General features: G+C 38.7%; 1 protein-coding gene across 3 annotated transcripts in view; it reads left to right on the top strand.

The window, feature by feature from the left end:
* Nucleotides 1-20,684, top strand: part of TMEM200A (transmembrane protein 200A) — a 52,844-nt gene that overhangs the window by 2,032 nt on the left and 30,128 nt on the right. The window contains exons 2-4 of one of the 3 annotated variants that reach the window (XM_032101720.1): nt 7,010-7,111; nt 7,971-8,016; nt 9,150-9,244. The exons of 1 other annotated variant lie outside the window; for it this stretch is intronic. The gene's annotated coding sequence lies outside the window, so the exon portion shown is untranslated. The remainder of the gene's footprint in view (nt 1-7,009; nt 7,112-7,970; nt 8,017-9,149; nt 9,245-20,684) is intronic. One more of the 3 variants, XM_032101718.1, reaches the window with a different exon arrangement.

Below are 20,684 nucleotides of genomic sequence, written 5' to 3' on the forward strand. Positions count from 1 at the left end.
CAACTTCATCCCTAATGATCACCCAAGGTCTTGAGTTCATTGCACATGGCAATTTGTCCTGGTAACTTCAGTGAAACTCTTCACTGTCTTAACTGCACTACTAGACCTTCTCTGGACCAAGCCCTCTCTGTGTGTTCTGCCTCCACTTCCTTGAATGCTGGGCCTACAACACAAAATACCTGACACAAAATATCTATGCTTTGTGCCGGTGCTCACCTCAGCCACATCTCATGGGTTGTATATTCTCTGTTGACTCTCACCTGTTGGGGGTGAAAGGGGAAAATGCAAAGTGAAAATTGGTTAAGGAGTAGAGTACATCAGTGGAACAGCAGGAGGAGACTGCTACTTTTTGTGTTTTGTTCAGTATATTTTAGGAGCCAGAAATCAGAAATGCTGAAAATCAGTGGAAACACCCATTAAAATTACTGAAACCAGAAAAAGTTATAATATAAAATACATGAAACCTATTGTCATGAATAGTTTCCTATTTTTTTTTAAATTAACGATAGAATCCTGGCAGTCTTGTCTGTAATAGTGGTAGTGAATGTAGTAGAAGGGGAGCTGTGCATCCTAGCTAGTGTTGCCTCAATTTGATTTGGTGCCATTGTGCTTTATAATAGTTCAGTTATTTGTAATCTACATGTTTGATCTCATGATACTGGAACAAAGGGGCAGGTGCAAATCATTTTCTGGTGTGCAAGATAGGAGAGTAAAACATATGAAGATGTGAAACATGAAAATGTAGCCATGTCATGCCAATTCAAACATTTTACGGTGCTTCAGACCTCTGTATGAGGCTGATAAACAGAGTCTAAGGAGAACAGTTCTGGAAAGGCAGCTGAAAACCCGGTAGAATACTGTAGTTTGTACTACAGTTCTGTGTAGAAGCCTGAACAAGATTTCAATCTATTCTCTGAAACCCTGTTAAAAATTTTGATGCTGCATTATGATGGATGTGGGAAGAAATCCCTTACTGTCAGGATTTAGGGGGGTCCATTCTCAATGCCCATTTATCAGCAGAATCTTTGTATTGCTTCCTGTGCTGCTAACTGCTTTTGAGTAACTCAAAGGTGCTAATAAATAGTTGAGTTAAAAATCTTCGTAGGGAAGTCGTGTACACTCTCCAAGCCTACTAGAAGTGGAGAAATGGAAATTGCAGGCGGTGCTTGAGTTAGTGCTCTAGTTTCAGTTAGTACTTTAGCTATACAATAAATATACTGTGAGGAAAAGTTTCTGCATTTCTCTTTCACTGGATAAAACATAAGAACTTACTTACCCAGAGATTGTGTGGGTTAAGTGGACTGTTGGTTGCATGGAAGGGTGGAATGCTGACAACATCGGTGAATTAAACTACTGAGCAGATGTTTACCCAGATGTTGCTCTGCCCACTAGTTTTGCCAGCTTCTCAGTGTCCATCATTTGTGGAGCATGTGAGAATGAGCACTGTTCTAAACTTTCATGCTGATGCTTCAGCCTAACTCTGAAGCAAGATGTTGTTACTCTGTTCCATCATTAACCATTGCCACATCAGACAATTCAGTACCAGGTGTATCTAAATGTGTAACTGCTCCTCAAATAGGTGAATCTTGCCAGAGGCAGCCCAAGTGACATGATGGCAGAACTTAGTACTGAAATACTGACATTATATTAGTCTCTTAGTATAAATGAAATTACATTTTCTGTCCTGAACTTTCTTACAGGATCAGTGATTTTAAACTACATGATTCAGAGATGCCTTTTTTTAAAAATCAAGTTTTTCTTTATTTGCACAGCTAGTCAAGTGGGATGGATAACCTGTAGTACAGAAGTACTTGAAGTCTTTTATCTGCAGTAGTAGCAGAACATGTTTGTATCACTCAGTTTTCTTTAGTCTTTTGCTGAATTTGTCAGCAAAAGAGTACCTGATTGTTTTAAAACGAGTTTATGTCCAGAAGACCTGACAAAAAGAAAGATGTTCATCCTCAGTAATTTCTTCTGCCCATCTGTGTTTCTGGTTGGGGAAAGTTATTGTTCTTTTTTCTGCATGTTTTAGTACCTAAAAAAGTGTGACAGGGTGATGCAAGTCCACCTAACCAAAACTAGGCATCTGAGGAACGTTGCAAATGAGATGTAATGATACAGCAGAGCTTTTCAGGAAAAACAGACTTGTGGAAAATAAAGCAATAAACTACCTTTTTTTGTGCATAAAGATTCTGAAAAGTCTAATGTGAAATGTAAATGGTTTTCACTTTACTCTCTTGTGTCTGTCTATATCAACATGTTGTTATCATTTATATACCACTGGAATTGTTCCTTTTGTTGGAAGTGTGACCATTTTCCTCCAATTGAAATAAGCAGAAACAAAGGAGATATTTCTCTAAATTGTCTTTTAATTTCTCCCCACTAAGCTGAACGATGAAACTCTAACTTAATCAGAAAAACCAGGATTTTGTCACTTCAATGAAGAATGCTTTAGATACACACAATAATAAATCAGATTTTTAAAATCTCAAGAGATGTAAAATATAGCATAGGTTACTTTTCATAGGATCTAGTTCAAAGACAAAGAAGTAGAAGGAAAGAGGAAAAACCCCTTTTTACATTATTTTGTTTTTTCTAGTTGCTGTTTCACAGATAGAGTTGGACTGAGCATCCCAGTATTGAGATTTTAAAACCCATTGATAAAAAGTGCTAAAATTTGAGTCAGTTGAAACTACATTCACGCTAGGTGTGAAATGGAAAGGACCTTTTCGACAAAGCATTGATACAGTTGGGTGCTAATGGCCTACGAGTTCTGACAATTGGTTAGTTTCACTAAATTCTTTAAGTAGTAGAGGTTTGTGCTTTGATACCTGTGAAATGTAGCATTAGCTCAGAGACTGAATGTGATATCAAACCAAGTTTTTTAGATCTTTTCAATAGTAGTTACACTACTTTTTTCTAATAAAGGTGAAATTCTGAAAGTAATTTTAATTTCTGTCAATTTAAATCACCCTAAAAGCCCATTAATTAGAAGCCTGTTATAAATGTCACATGTTGAATTCGGTATCATAGTGGTAGCAGTAATATAAGGGTTTTTTCACATTCTCCATCTGAATGTGTCTGAATAAATTGCTCTGCTTTTCTGTAATCAGTTGCACATTGTTGAAGAACAAGTTTGTATCTAGTTAATTTTATTCCTTCCATTTTGCTATGTATTAGATGAAAAAAAGTGCTATTATTTGTCCATCCATCTGGTGTAAAATTGTTGCTCAAAATCCTGGAGTTTTGTCTTTCCTTTGGGTAATTCAAAGTAACAAAGGCATATCACATATGTAATGTACATGTGAGATGTACAACTGATGTATTCCTTCATAAAGAGAAATGAAAGCAACCTTGTGTGTTGGGCAGCATTTTGCTGCAGCAAACAAGCTTTCCCAAGGACTGTTCCTTGGAGCACACAGGGTGTACATAACAGCTGCTATAGGTTCTGTCTTTTGCATGATCTTCTGCTAGACAAACTTGGTGTATAAGGTGTGAGGCAGCCCTCTGCTTGGAAAAAGGGATGTGCCCTGCAACTGTGCTTTCTAGAGACATGGATGTCAGGGTGGGGTCAACTGAATAAACCTGATACAGTGTCTGAGACTTGGCAGAGGTCTGCTTCTTGCTATAAATTATTGTGTATTTAACAGCTGGCTTGTTTCACCTGAGGTGTGACTATTATTTTTGTAGGAAGGAGAAGTTAGATGACGGAGAAGTTAGATGACAGAAAACAGACAAAAAAAAAGAACAAGGAAGGAAGAAAACAGGAGAGGGAGAAGGGAAAGGGAAAAAGAGCAAAACACAAAATGGAAATATTGAAGATAGAAAAAATATGAAGGCAGAAAGAGAAATGGATATAATAAGTTGCATTTCTAAAGATAAATTATGCTACATCCAGTGTTATAAATGGAAAGAAACTCAAATCATGGAGATAATAGTAAGAATAAAAGATGTGGTGGTATTTCTTTTTTGAAGCATTTTGAAAATCAGACTGGAAAATTAAGAGATTAATTCTTGTCTCCCTGAGATGCATTTTAAATGAACTGTCTTTGTTGTGTAGTAAGTAAAATGTTCTGCAAAAATGATGTTAAACACTTCTTCCAGAAGATACACTGTAAGTAAATCAGTTCAAACAGACATATTAAAGGAAAGGGAGCTATGAAGGATTGCTTGTTTACAAAGATTGAAACTGCATTTTGAAGTACTTGAAAGTTAGGTGAACTGTTGTTTTCATTTGCAAGCAGACTAATACTCTAAACCCAAAAGTTATCAACATGTTGATCTATTCAATTTGTCATTGTCTCGCAGAAGACCAGTGAGCACAATAAGCATAACGGGGACATCCTTCAAACACTGGATAATTAACTGGTATTTATCATGAATACTTAGCTACCATACTTACACAGATTTTTCTTTCTGATATGTTTTTGCTATATGTGTGTTAAGAAACCGATGAAGCCAAGACCTGTTTTCTGGCCGTGAGGTCAGCCAGAGTGGTCTGGCTCTGTGTGGGTGTTAAACTGTCTTTCAGATGGTCATATCCAAACTGACTGTTTGGAAAGAGCTTCTGGACTGAACCAGCTAAGTGCCTGAGAGGGTGTTAGCTGACCTTGATTGCTAATGTCCCTAGCATCCTTGTGGTAGTGTGAAAGAGCCCACTACCTGGGCCTGTGCCTGGGGACACCAGCCAGTACTGAGCATGAAATCCATGACTTGTTAGAATGTTTTTCCACCTCAGCTGAAACTATCTTACTACAATGATCCTAATGTACACAGATTTTAAACAGAAGTAGTATGTTAAAAGCTGTATTTGGAAGATATTGTCTGCTCTAATTATGTTAAAAGAAATCTGATGTCAGTTTGCTATCACAGTAATATAGAAAATGGAATTTGGAACATTATCTTTGGATGCACAAAGTTTGTGGAATTGGTGGAAGAACATACTGGGACACCAAGAGAGTGGCCACCTTGTGGCAAAGAGGGCCAACAGAATCCTGTAGTGCATTAGGAAAAGCATTGCCAGCAGCATGAGGGATGTGATCCTGCCCCTGTACTCAGCCCTGCTGAGGCCACATCCGGAGTGCTGGTGTCCAGTTCTGGGCTCCTCAGCACAAGAGAGACATGGAGCTCCTGGAGCAGGTCCAGTGGAGGGCTATGAGGATGACTGGCGGACTGGAGCGCCTCTCTTATGAGGAAGGGCTGAGGGATCTGGGCCTGTTCAGCCTTGAGAAGAGATGACTGGGAGGGGACTTCATCAGTGTGTATAAATATCTAAAAGGGAGAGACATCCAAGAGGATGGAGCCAGGCTCTGCTTGGTGGTGCAAACCACTAGGGCAAGAGGCAATGGACAGAAACTGATGCGCAGGAAGTTCCACCTGAATATGAGGAAGAACTTTTTACTGTGCAGTGGCTATGCAGTGGAACAGATTGCCTGGAGAGGGTGTGGAGTCTCCCTCACTGGGGATATTGAAGAACTGTCTGGACACAATCCTATGCCATGTTCTCTAGGATAACCCTACTTGAGAAAGGAGGCTGGACCAGATGACCTACTGTGGTCTCTTCCAACCTGACTGATAGTGTGACCATACTCCCAAATGGATTACAAGAGATTTACCAAACAAGCACAAAACCTGCACACAAAATAAACCTCTAGCTGACAGTTCCTTACTGTCACAATTACTTGCCTGGTAATAGTAGCCTGTACAAAAATGGCTAGCAGATATTAATAATAAACATCCAGAGGCCTAACAGACTCTTTTTGGGAAGTCCTGTCTTGCCATTAATATGGTTTATAGTCTTTAGAGCAGTAGAATCCCTTTGCATTAATTCAGTGCCAAAGTGTTTTCCCCAAACCCTTGCTATGACCCCTACAAAGTATTTGCTTTGCTCTTTGCCAGGAAGACATTTCTTCTCAAATTACTTTGCAGACGCCTATTCTGAATTTATTGCCATTCTTTTGCTAATTCAATATTATTCTCGCAGGACGTGGCCTCATTAACTGGTGCCCATGGTGGAATATCTACATACATTGCTGGAACGTAGTTCAGTAGACTATATTATATTGGAAAGACATGAGTCTGAGCCAAGCTTGCAACCAATATACATACCAATTAAATTACACACAGAAGCATTTACTGATTAAGGACAAGCAATGCTGTGTTTTGAAGAACACAGTTTGTAATTTTTTTGTTGTCCTACTGACTGTACAGTTGAAATGATAATGAAAATTGCTGAGACTGTAGTTCTTTTTTATTAAAGTTCTTAATCTTGTGAACTTTAAAATTCAGTTAGATTGGTGTTTGGTTGGTTTTTCCCTGTGAAATTCAGAGATTATGACTAGATGGCATTCCATACATTATATAATTCCTGTAAAAGAGATGAGATTATCACAGAATCAGACTTAGACTACGAGAGGCTGGGCCCAGATGAAGTAGTATAGCTTTTTTTAATGTTTTGTTGCGCAGCTTTTACAGCATGCGTGTGATTATAGGTTAGGAAGAAATTCTCCACTGAAAGGGTTGTCAAGCATTGTAACAGGCTGCCAAGGAAGTGGCTGAGTCACCATCCCTGGAGGTACTTAAAAAGCATGTAGATGTGGCATGTAGAGACATGGTTTAGTGGTGGACTTGGAAATGAGTGCTAAGGTACTGGTTAGGATCATGATCTCTGTGGTCTTTTCCAATCTAAATGAGTCTATGACTTCATGATGTGATGGTCGTGGGTTTTCTTACTTTCTCCGAAGAATTTTAAAAGTACTTAATCTTTGCTTTTACAAACATTTTTGTCAGTGTGCATGTTACCAAGTATCTACCCTGCGTTAGGGAAGGCAAAGTCCAAAGGGAGAATGTGGAGCAGAAAGTGGTCTGTGTGACCCTTAGTTTCTGCACTCCTTCCTTCCAGAGTTTAGACCTAGACTCAGGGAAAACTCTTTATCTCTTTTATAGAATATTCTAGTTGTTACTAGACCAAATTTAATTCTGAGTAAGGTCTGTCAATCTTGGTTTTCAGGTTTGTGCTTAGGAGGTAATTTTCAGCTGAGAATATTAAGTGCTTTGGAAATGGGCCATTGCTTAAAACTCCTTAAGAAGCCAAGATCAGCATCACCCTCAGGTTAAGTATGGCTTTGTTAAACCTTGTGACTGAAGAGATGGGCTTCGGAATTCAGTTCGGAGCTTTCTTTCCTAATCTAGCTGTTCTCACAGTTGAAGAAACATTTGCTGGGGAAATGGGAAGGAAAAGGAAAAGGAAAATGTGGAAGGTCTGCTACAGCAGACTATAAATTCAGAGGGGGAAAGTGAGAGAGTGTAGTTAAACCAGTCTAGAATCGAGAAGGCCCTTGGAGAGGGTGCTGATGTTATGGAAATATGAATTGGAAGGTTTTTCCGATGAGTCATGTGCTCTGAAATTAGTTGAGAATGTTGCTCTTCCAACCGTGAGACTGTACTTGGGAATACCCATATTTCCAAAAAACTCTTCTAAGACTCAGAGGCTTGTGGCTTCTCAGGTTAGACCTGAAGCTTGGAGGTCTGGGTAATGTTTATTATGTGGGTTCTTCGATTGCTTTATATTAATAGTCTCAATATTGTGCTTAATCACCTACATTTGATTCCACTACAGGCATTCAGTAGCTGGGTGCTGTAGCAGGAAACACACAAACTGACAGAGTTTGTTATACTTTGATAAAAAATTGTGGGTAAACAACTGTAGGTAAATTCTCACTCCTTGACAATTGCAGGACTGTGAATATAATGATATTATGAAGGCAGAATGTAGATAGATTGGTCAATAGTACAGCAACAAAATGTCAATTATTCTATAGCAACAAGACTATAATTTTTGCAAATAATATCTTAATCAAGTAGTAGGGAGGCTCTTGTCTGAGTAACTGAAGGAAGTGGGTCTTATGCAGTGTGGCTAGAAGTATGTGTGGCATTAATATCATAACACTGTTTTCCTTCATGTTTTTCAGTAAATCCACAAGGAATGATGAGGCCAGCTGTTGGCATTTGCCAAGGGTAAGCAGTTTAGAAGAGAAAAAACATGGTAGGAATAACACTCAGGTCTTGAGCAGTGACAGCAGAGGCTTTGACATAGAGCAGCTAAAGGGCACTGGAAAAGGGGTCTGATCTGCTGTGCCAGCTGCTCTCCAGAGGTTTGTAGTTTCAGAACTCTTTGCAAACACTCAATTGAAAAGCCTGTGTTCAACAGCTGCATTGCTCTGAAAGATTGTCCTTAGCATGGTCATATGTGTGTTTGTACTGCTTCTTATCTCCTTTTCCACCATATTTCTGCCTTTTAGACTGTGAGGTACTGAGTGGTGTGCTGTGGGATGTGTCCAGGGGGGATGTGCAGCCACACTCCAGCCCACATACATGGGTTCACAGTACGGAAGGTAGACAGAGGGTCTGCAGGAACGGGTATTCACAGAGGTTGCTAAGATAAGCATGAGGTTCAGGTTCTCAACATTTTTTATCTAGATCTTGAGGCAGTTTGTTTTTTCAAAAGCTGAGATTTTGAGCATGTAATTACATGGACCTTGAAATTAAGGTGCTGGGCAGGTTTCTGCAATTCCTGTGCCTAAAATCTCATCTTGATGGGAAATTACCTTCTCAGACAGAAACATCAAGGAGAGGATAAGACAGAATATGTCTACAGATCCTACTTTATGCATTTCTTACTGTTTTAGATGCAGTGAGGTTTTCCTTAAAAAATAGAATTTGAGATTTGGTCAAAACAATAGAAATGGTTGAAAAAGCATTTAAAATCACTTTTGCGTATGTCACGTGTAAAACCATGTGGCTGTGATTAAACAAGCTCATTGTGTGCGAAAGCTAGGGGATGACTGTTGCTGAGCATAACTTGCTTTAAACAGATTTTTCAGAAGGATTATCAGTCATCATGATCAGACTGTAAAAACAGAAAATATGAGCGGCAGCAGAGATCTGAAAAACAGACAGAGAAATGATCCTGGATTCCATCAAAACCCAAAAGTTTATACTACTTCATGTTACAGCTTTGATAAAATGGAAGTTGATGAATGGCTGCTGTTAATAATTTTATATTTGGCTTGTGTTTTAGTTTTCAGGATACTTTATTGTAAAAATTTTTTATTGCTCATTCTTGGTATGGGTTTTGTTTGTTTTTACAGAGACAGACTGCATATTTATAGTGCAGCAACTCTCCACATTCTGTCTGGATAGCTCTTGAAGGAGGAGCATGGAGAAAGCATGGCTATGTAGACAAGTTAGTATTGCATTATTTGAACATTCATCTGAATCTAATGTGGCTCTTCTGGCTGATACGACAGTAATTTCTATTTTTCTCAATCAAACCTGCCTTTTCCATATATGAGTGTGTATGTGTGTGTGTGTGTATAAAAATCTTGGGACAAGAGTGGGGAGTTTGTGCAACTGTTGCTCCTCTCTTTGTTAAAAAAAATATAATAAAACCAGGTAGTGGATTTGCTTCATATGGAAGCTTGTAGGCCCTACTTTTGTTGTTTGCTTCAAAGAATAGCTGCAGAAGCACCTTAGTGCTGTAGCCCTATTTTATGATGTGACCCAAGTCACTCCTGTATTGTATAGATGTAGAGAAGATACCAGACTGTAGTAAAACATGTAACAATCTCATGGACATGATGTTATATATAAGTTGTGATAATTGCTGTCTTACTCTGTTCCTCTGTGAAATAGTCCTTTAAATCCTTCAGGTTTTTTGTGTCCATGCAATGTTCTCTTCTCTCTTTGTAGTGTAGGAGATCCATCCTATTCTCTTTTGCTTCACTTCTCCTGTTGTGCTTTTTTCTACATCAGAGCAGCAAATGCTCCAGGAATCAAATGGTAATTTAGGTTTGCTTATATCTAGGGTGCACACAGCTAGGAGCTGCATACTGCACCATGGAATAACTCCTTCAGTTTTTAGAGTTGTATGTATTAAACAGGTCAGCAAAGACAAAAGAATTTGAATTCTCTGCTATTGTTACATTTCGCATCAGTATAAATCCTCAATTTTAATGAAAGTTTTGATATATGTCACAAAACTGGTGGAGGGTTAGATATTACAGATTGAGTATTGGATGATACCAGTCAAAAATTGTCTTTTCCTGCTATGAGCTCAAGAACACTGTAAAAAGATTGAATTATTCTTGTTTGGTTACTGTTGGTCTGGTAGTGTCTTGAGATCCTGTCTATGTGAAGTTACAGGCAGATTTCTTATGTATTTCAACAAAGGTAGGATTTTATTCAGTATGTTAGGTAGTTGTGGGCCTTGTGCTGGTTCTTACATGGCCCAAATATGTAAAAAATGTTTTCTGTGAATTATGCCTTTATTACACAAACAAGCCAAAACAGCTCTCCGCAGCTAGAAGTGTTTTCGTTCAAAGCCATGACAATCAGTTTCTGCTAATAAGCTGCCATCATGGGGAACCCCCAAAGCCTTCTGGAATGTGCTTTCTGCAAAGATGACACTCTAGTTTATCTAAGCCATGTTAAGGTGGTATTTTTTTGTTGTTGTTGTCTTAATGTCTCTGAATATATGCTTTTATCAGCTGGATTTTAAAATGTCTGAGTTCCAGATTTCTAAATGATATGTGTAACACGCCCTGAAGTAGAATGAACTTTGGAAGTTCAGATTTGGAAGGAGAGATTTTTTCCATCTAATTTCTTTTATTATAATAGAATATTATGAACCATATGATAGGTTAATTGAGTTAATCAAGATATTAAGAAGATGTTTAGTTTTCTTATTAGTGATATTCAAACTCTTAAAGGCAACGTAATGGGGAAGATGTCTCTTCTAGTCCAGGAGAAACACTTTTTAGAGAACTTTTAGAAATACCCTAACACAAGTACTGAATACTTTCTGTGGCCAGTAAATTTCAGGAGGTCACATGTTCATTCTGCGAAACAAACTGACGATTCGTGAAAGCCCATATACCTTGTTTCAAAAATAGCAGTAAAATTTCAGTAACCTGTACATCCCAGGGTGCTTGAGCAGTTAAGATTGGAGTTGTAGGAAGGATTATATAGATGCATTGAGAATTTACTTTCTTCCTTAGGGTTCTAAGGAAGCAACCCCATTTCCTGTGGTTGGAAACATTAGTTTTCCGTGATCTGACCTGCTGCTTTGTATGACATAAGGCTGTGAGAGTAAGAGGTCTATGCCTAATAAAGCTCCTCTCAGAATACACTCTGACAGCTATTGGCTGCATTTTGGAGAGAACCTATTACGTTCTTTCATCTACTCAGCAGTATTCATTGATCCAGAAGAAAACCTTCCTCCCAGGTTCAGATGTGCAAAGAAGTGACTGAGTGTGCACGCTTCCATTGACACATAGTCGCTGGGGACTGAACGGCCAGGCTGAGGTCTTCATTTTCTCTGCCACAGGTCAGAGTTGCAGCAGCTGCCAAGGCAAATTTGGGCTTGCTGTGAGTATTGGTATTTGTCATTCATTAGGCTTAAAGTGTCTCGTTGTATGAAGAGGGGTAAGAGCAGCCAGTTGCTTAAATGGTGTAAAAGCTGTTGCATTCCTGTGCTGGACAGTTTGTACTGTTGCTGTAATTGAAGCATCAGTATTAAATCTGTAGTGTATTTCTGAGCTGTTTCAAATACAGAGTTGTACACCTGAACTTCATACAACAGTATCTAGAAATAATATATTCAGGTCACAATTGTCTTGTTGTGGAAGCACAGGCATAAGAATCTTGACAATGAGGGGTTTGTTCCTGGCTTTGCCAGAGTTGGCCTGTGACTTTGGAGAGCTTGTCTGACCCTGCCTTCCCAGAAATGCATAGACACCTTGTTCCCATGTTATTTTAATTCCTTTGGTGAATATTATCTTTAGTGTCTTTTCTTTCAGTTTGCCTGGCTGCAAAACGGGGATATTTCTGTAGGAAGTTTGCCATTCTTACACACTTGTGAGAATTTTTTGAGACATTTGAATGACAGGTGCTATGTAAAATCAAGTCAGTATTATATACCGTGAGTGGAAAGAGCTCTGTGAATGTTGGCACCTGAGCAGAGTCATTAATCCTAGAAGACGTCATGCACCAAAATGTATTGGAAATCAGAATATTGAAACTGCAAATAAAATAACAATTGAAATTGGAAACATTTCTAACCATGAAAAGAATGAGTTAAAGTATCTCCTAAGAGCCGAGTTGTCTCTATTGAAACCAAGACTATCTATCTGAAACAAGTAATTCATGGAGGAGTTATAGACTTGATACAGAAATCAGAACTGAATTTCCTTGCTTATGTATGCACAAGAAAATGGTCTTTTCTGGCCTAAAATATCCATACATATACATATTTTTTTCAGCTGAACAGTCAGTTGTAAGTTTGTGGCTAAATAGTGCTTTTCTCTAGAGGGATTTAAATTCCATCAAAGCTATTATTTTGAACTGTATAATGTAAGCTTGTTATGTAGACAAACATAATGGCCCGGCTGTTTATTTTAGGCAACTCTCTCCAACTGTATGGATAAATACATGTTGGAGATAATGTTGATCTCCAGCATGCGCCTCCTTGCTGAAGTTTATATTGCACATGCTCAGTGTAGTGAATGAAACAAATGTGTCTAAGTAGAAAGAACATTCTGCAGACACATCATTGCCTTACAGGCAACTCCTGTTGGCTGAGTCTCAGTTACTCTTGTCCACTGTTAAGCCTCAAGTGTGGGATTTGGAGAGTCTGTCCAAGGAATTGATGAGGATAGATCATATTTTTGAAAGAAGGGCATTATGACATTTGTGTTTTGTTCTTGGTGAGGTATTGGACTGCCCCACCAGTAGACCTGAGAGAAGGAAGGTTAGACAGTTTTTCCTGAACAGAAATAAAATAGTTGACAATGTGATCTGGCTAACTATGAATGAAATATGATTTTTGAGCATACTTAATCCCTCTAGTATCTCATGCAAATGCTATCTCAAATAAACAGTGTAAGGAGGAATCCATATTTTCATAAGCAAAATAATGCTTTGGCTATTTTAACAAAGAAGGTAAAAATTACCCAACACACTGTTGGTGAAGAGATTGGTTTGGCTTGTTTATGGGATAATTAACAAGTTTTTGAAAAAGGTTGCAGTAGCACTTACTGAGAATACTATAGACAGTTACTGTGTTGCTAGTATGTTTGCAAGGTTAGACCAAAGTGTGGGTAAGATTTCTCACTTCATGTCACAAAGCAGCCCATGATGTGGTGGTCTCAAAGAATCATTGAGAGTTTGTCTGGTAATTTCAGTGGAACCAGGATTTCATATGCAAAATTAAATAACATCAATATCTTGCTTATTCTAAAATTCTCATTTGCTACCCAAAACTCTTGGACTTCAACAAATCCTTTGTGTTTGCAGAGTCTATAACTGAGCTCAACTTAATATGATTGTGCAGTTCTTTCTGACTTACTCTTTTTTACAAGAAAAATCATTGATATGAGAAAGATTGACAGAATAGTATGTGAAATATTCAGAATTATCCCCATTCTTAAATATGGTGTCTTGGTTAATAACGGAGAACTGAGGTGTTAGCCTGCAAAATTTGTGTTGCATAAAGAGAGGTTTTGTGGTATATTTTTCTTTGAATGGCATTTTACAATTTTGTGCAGAATAGATCATTATTCTCTGTGTGTGTGTGTCTGTGTCCTGTTCTTTCATGTTATTGTTGAGCCTGAACAGATAACAGAACTCATGTCCCAGTTATACCAACAATCGGCATAGAATTTATGTGTATGTAAGAAGTTTCAGATTTTCAAATAAGCAGTTCAAAATATGAATGTCACTGTTGCTATGTATTTTTCCCCAATCTCATTTAGCAGTCAAGCAACCAGTTTTTGGTGAAGTTTTCACAAAAACATCAGGTGCAGTTTCATAAAAGGCCTAAGCTATTAAATTCTGGCAAAATTGCAAAGACGAATTTACAAAAAAAAGTAACCAGGTAACTGGTTAACTTGGCATTTTAAGTGGACTTGGAAACGGAAACTATTTCCTTGCAATGATACAGAATACAATGTATCACAGGAAAGGAGAGAGGCAGGGCCATTTACAATAATTAGCTTATAAATTCTTGTGGTCTGTGACAGAATCTGCTGGAACTGCTGGACTAGATTCTGTCAAGCTGTCATGGTTCATTCTTGCACTCAGTTTTAAGCAGTATCAATTGCAGGCTCAGACTATCTTTTAAAGCAAAATATTTGGAAATAACTTACATCTACAGCTATCTAGTTAGTTCTAAATTTAATCTTTCCTGTATACCAAAGGTGTCAGTGGAGAGTGAGGTACAAGGAAAATACAGAGGAAGCTCAGTATCTTTGGTGGATAATCTTGAAAAATATCAGTTGGGAAAATACAAGAATTACCAAAGAATGACAGATTTTCGTAACTGTTTCTTCATTATAATTCTTAGGGAAAGAAAGGTGAGTCATACTCTGGATGCATTTTTTTTTCAGTGAACTATGGGAGGTTTCATTATGCTCAGTTTGACTTTAACTGTGAAAGCTCTTCATCTGGAGTATGTCTGACTGTAGTGATCATTAACAATGATTACGTTTTAAATTGAGATGCTGATGGCAGAGAAAGTGGGAGATTTTACCAAGAGGACATCAACCAGCCTTACTATGCAGACATAAAAATTTTTCATAATGATTAAAAAGTATACATTCATGGTCTACTTTTCTGTAGGTTTCCTGATAATCTAAGAATTTGTATCATAGCACATGATTTAAATACTTTGACAGTTGTATACTCTAGTCCATCATTTATCTGTCAGTGAATGACAAGTCCTTGCAGCCAGAGATAGTTTGACTCTATTAATACACTTCCCCAAAATCTAATGGGAATGATTTGATGTCAAATCATTGCAAAATAATAAGTGGTCTGCAGTGGACCTTTCAAAAAGATCTTCCCCTAGAACTGTACATCTCATATTCCAATTAATCATATGTGTTCATTAGAAATTGGGCTCTGTCAGCCACACACAGTTATGCTAAAAGATAACTCTGTTCAGATGAATGTGGAGAAAAAGAAGTACTGGCTCTCAAAATGCGAGGACAGACACGAGGACTAATTTTCTCTTGTACTTTCTCTAGGATGCAACTTCCTCAGACAAACGGCAATCCTTGGTACCAGTGCCTGAAGGGCAGGGCTATTCGTTTTCATGAGAGCCCTTCAGCTAATAATGAGCTGTTCAACACAAAGTTGACTGTATCTGCACATTGCAGTGTCAGAGATTTTGTTACCTGCTTAAGCAGCACCAAGCCGTCTGGGGAAAACAGCACCTCTGCAAAAAGGAAAAGAAAATGATGTTGCATCCAAGGCAGCAGGAGGTGCTGCTCTGCTTTCAAGCCCTAAGCAAGCACTGTTGCATGGTGCTTTGGTTTGGATTTTGTTATCTGTAGCTCAGAGTTCAGTTTACTGCACTTGGTTGCATGGTGTTAGTATGCCCAGTGGCTGCAATTCTGGCTGATCATAAAAGGGGAAAAGACTCTTTATGGTCTGCAGAAAAGATCCTGGGTGTCTCTTCAAAGGCTGGACAACAAAGAGTATCCAAGGATTGTTGTAAAAGTGCTATTAATGTTGTAAAAGCAAATATTTAATAATACATGCTAGATGTATCTGTAAAGCCTCTTGTTTTATCTGGAAGTAATAATTTAGTCACTTTTTATTTGCTGAAAATAAACACTCACTGAATATTAGTACATCTGTACTAATACACATGTACACTATCCATTAGTACATGTATACTGAACAAAAGATACATTTTATTTCTTTTCTACTTCTGTAAAACCTGTACACCGTGTAGTTACACCATACATTAACTTAGTTCAGCTTCTTGATGATTTAAGGGTACTAATTATTATGATTTATCTCTACCAAAAATCTGTCCAGTGCTGGGCTGAGTAAAACTTTCAAGGTCTTGGAACAAATGAGTGACTTATGAAATAAAAGATGAAGAGAAGTATAGAGAGCTAAGGAAATCAGTGAGAATCTAAAGCGAGTTAGTATTTTCATACAATCCTTATTCTCCCTGTAATGTAGTCTTGTTTTACTTGTTTGCATATTTTTTTTCCTGTGGTCTACTTTATGCTGAACACATGTAGTGGACTTCAGTCCTTGCTTTGTCATAAGGTTGCTTTGGATAAAGTCTTTACTGTCACTCTGAAACAGTTTTTGAAGGAAGAGGAGGCAAGGGTAGGCATTATCTATAAATGTCAGAATACCATTCTGATAGTCAACATCTTGGAGTGACTTCGATAAAACATGAGTTTTCCTGGTTCCTCTACGGAAGTGAGGAAGTAACCAACCCTATTTCTCGGATGCGAACACGTGTGGTAACATACGGACAAGTGATCTACCACAGACAGACCAGGCTTTGTTTCAAGAGAACACTGGGAGCAAGCCAAAATAAGGCTTTTAGAGTACAGAAGCACATGGGAGGCGTAGATTAAAAAGATATTCAGAGAAAATATTTTTCTCTGTGGTCATAGCATACTTAACTGCAGTCAGCTTGCTGAGCATGAAAATAAGCTGCTGAATGCACCTTTCAATTAATTTTAATATGAAGAATTCCTCAGGATAATTGATGCACCGTAACAGAAAATTAAAATCTAGGGAAAGTTCAGGGAAGCGAAGGTAGTATTACATTTGCTGGAAGCATCTACTCAGATGTGCCTGCAGGAAAGAAGAGGCTTGTTCTCTACAGTCACCAGTTAGGTGAGGCAAAGGCAATTTTTTAATTGAACTTACTAGGAAAATAAGAAGTATAAAGAGGCAAGGAAAATTAGTACACTAAAGGTGTAATAGGGGAAGTACTGATCTCTTCTCTTTGGTGCCCAGTGACAGGACCCGAGGGAGTGGCCTGAAGTGTGTCGGGGGAGGTTTAGGCTGGATATTAGGAAAGGGTAAAACCTCAGCGGGTGTTTGAGCACTGGAACAGGCTCCCCAGGTCACAGTACCAAGCCTGACGGAATTCGAGAAGCGTTTGGACTACGCTCTCTTGGCCCATGATGTGACTGTTGGGGATGGTCCTGTGGTGGGTCAGGGGCTGGACTCAATGATCCTTGTGGGTCCCCTCCAACTCAGGGTATTCTATGATTCTCTTTTGAGATGTGGACTACTGTGCTTTATTTTTATAGTCTGTGATGCTGAAAGGAGCTCATAGGTGATGTTTTTACTGTGTGTGTTACTGCTGCTAAAAACTTCAGAGCTGAACTATTTTCATAAACTAAAAATTGAAGAAATTTTACACAGCAGGAAAACTTATAAAAATAATTTTTCCACTTTTTTGGCCACGTGTATCCTATTCCTTATGGTTATTCAAAGTGTCAGTCCTACAAATAAACTAAAATACAAGCCTAGAAAATCATACCGCTTATGTGTTTCTTTGATAAGCAAAACCATATGAAATTACACATATGATTAGATCTGCCAGTTTCTGTGGAATGACAATTTTTCCCTAACTGCCAAGCAACAAAATGAAAAGCTATGGTACTCTGGCCTCAGCCCCACAGATTTTTGCCAGTTTTAGCAGCCGATCGTCACATGAAAAATCACACTGATTTTAATGGAGGGAATTCCAGGATTTAGGTGCAATAAAGGCATTTTATTTCTGAACAAATTCTGCATCCAACTTGTAAGATTATAATGTTATTTTGCTTACAAGATGCAATAACTCTGATGAATTTGCTGTGAAATTTTTGTGATTCTAAAATTAAGAAGAAAGTGCAGATAAGCAGATGTTTACAAATCAGGGTCTCTGTAGAAGTTTATGCTAAATTTATAGACATAAAGCATACTTTTGTCACTATAGAAATAACAATTTAAGTTCCCATAATTCCTGTGGGTATATTAAAATGATTCTTTTACTTTTTAAGGTTATAAAAAGATCAACCTTTTCAAGTTCCACAATAATGATGGTCATATTGTTTAATAAGCCACTTTAATACTGAAGCATGAATGTTTAAGAATGAAAAACAAGATCTGATCTCTTAAGATTTGAGAACACCTCCAAAGACTCCTAAGCATATAAATTATAAACCATAGCAGCACTTATTTTGAAAAGCATCAAGGCACGCATCAAGAATTACTGAGAATAGAAATAATAATTCTGAATTACAAATAGCATTCTAATCCCATTTAAACTGATGGCAACCTCCTGTTGCTTGAACTTAAGATTTAACCTTTTGTCTTGGTATATGCTTTTGAAGCACATATAGGCATTAAGATGTCTAATTGATAAGACAAATGACTTGAAAATTATGCAGAGCATGGGGACATAGAGGTGAAGCATAGGCAGAAAGCATGGAGAAGAAAGTTAACCCTATAATTTGATGGCTTCCATACCTCTTCCTTTCCAACTTTTTTTCTCAACTAAAGGTTAGTTCATGTAACCCTCCTATAACTAGGTGACTAAACAAAGTATGTGCTTATCTTCATTTTTATGGCATACTTTTACTTACCGCTCTCTTTCTGCTGGGAGGGATAAGATGTATTGCTTTTGTATTTTAGTCCAAAATCCTCAGCAGTCTTCCAGGAGCAGTGAGCTAAGACTATCAATGTGAATTAAATTTTTTTCTTAATGGGAAGCTGGTAGTATGGGTCATGAAAAGAAGGGCTGTTACTTAGCCAATGTTCATATGATTGTAGTATTGCAGGCCATCTATATATCAGCTTTAAGCAAACAGTTATGGGATGTTACGAGCAGCTGTTCCATCCAGCAGCTTCAGAGCCTGACAGTTTTTCCTGGCTGCTGGAGCCCAGTCTGAAGTGCCTTAAAACCTAGAGGTGTCCTTCCCAGACGATGGACACAGCAGCTGCTTTCCTATTTACAGGTTCAACCAGTAGCAAAGCTAAACAAGTACCCCAGAGAGACACACACACACACACAGAGAGAGGACGTGTGCATGGCTGGCTACTCAGGCTGCCAGAGACAAGGTACTGTCTCCAGCAGCATCCACACACAACGCTTTCAGGAGTGGTGTTACAGCCATGTTCCTGTCCTCCTCTTCGACTGGTAAGGATTGACATTCAATAGTGAAAGTACATGCACTTTTGTGGATCCCCCAAGCACTGCTGTGGCCCCTCTCTCTGCCCAGCCCTCCTGCCTGAATCCCCTTACCCACCCTTGCAAATACCCCTTACCCTTGCAAATAGACATGCACTCACACACTTGTTCCACAGGTACTCCACACTTGGGGATCCCCCCAAATACCCACATGAACCTCCTGATACCCCTGCCAGGTCCCAGAGCCACTCAATGACTAGTTCAACTTGAGAATTGTGAGTGAATACACAGGCACACCTCATGCACACCCCTCAGTTTCTTAGTGGTCCATCAATTAGTATCTGGAGATTTTTGGCATTGTCTCTGTTTATCCCTTGTCTAACAGTTTGCATCCCTGTGCTTTTGTTTATCACTTCCCCTCAGATTACTATTCCCATTTGTATTGAAGAGGTCCTTGATTGGATAAAGTTAATGAAGCTGGTACTTTCCACATCCCCTACACAAACAGGCTGTGGTATTGGTAAGGGTGACAGCTTGAGATCCATACTCTGTACTCAGCCTACCCAAAAGCTGGGCAGCTTTCTGGCTAGTTAGACAGTGTTCCTAGTCTCTGATCCCAGTTCAATGGCAGGTTTTGCAGTGGTGGTCTAAGATGTTAGTCCTGCAGCTTCCCATCCCTGTGCTTGCCAAAGGCTTCCCTCCATTTCTGAACAGCAGGTGTGAACACGACACGTCCTTGGTTGCTACAGGTCATATTTTCACATATAAGCATAAATCACTAATGAAGATTAGCAAGGTGTTTGCATGTTCCATTGCAACTTGCGTTAACTTTGGCCCTGGCGCATCTGATTCTGCTGTTCCACAAGGGCACTGCAAGACTGAACTGAGAAGTTTTGGAGTCGGATGCAGCAGGGCAAAGCACACTTCCCTTAGTAGCAACACTCAACCCTGCTGAGCTGGAGCTGGAACATCTTAATTGGTAAGAGCTCCAGTCACTGTTTACCTAGCTTTGTAAACATAACTTATCTGTATGTTTCTTAATCTTCATTAGAGATTTTGGTGTGTTTTTTAATGTTTTTGTTTTGTGTCCTGGATTTTCAGTTGCCTATTGTACAGAGATAATGTGGGAAACATTGCACTAGTCTGAAAATCTGGTTGGTGCCAGCTCCTAGAATTTTTGACATAACAGATCTCTATCACAGATCTTACAATCCTTCCAGTAAAACTGAAATCCCAAATTGTTTCCTAAATAGGAAAAAAGTGAGAAAGGTTGAGGAAAGTGTATGAGGAAAGCATGTAGTGGAGATAGGATGCAGAGGAGCTAGAGGCAGACAGACCCAAGTGCAGAGAGAGTTAGTGGGGCTTGCAGTAGTGTATGTTTGCATATGCTCAAGCCTCCTCAAGGATTTTATAATCTGCAGTGTACTATGTGTTAGAATTGCATTTTTGTTAAGAGATGCTAAAACCCAACTCTTTTGTGTGTACCAACAGTAAATAAAATCTTACTCAAATGAGTAGTTCCAGTCTGTTCCACTTGAACTGTTTGTAATAGAAGAAGTAATGCATCTTGGCATCTGTAAGTGCCCCAGAACAATTTCTGTGAGCTACTGTAATACTCCTACATTGAACAGACTGTAGTTCACAGCAGGATTTCTCCTGCAGCATGGTGATATCCCAGATGAGTCAC

Source organism: Corvus moneduloides, chromosome 3 (genome assembly GCF_009650955.1).
Source record: "Corvus moneduloides isolate bCorMon1 chromosome 3, bCorMon1.pri, whole genome shotgun sequence".
NCBI lineage: Eukaryota > Metazoa > Chordata > Aves > Passeriformes > Corvidae > Corvus > Corvus moneduloides.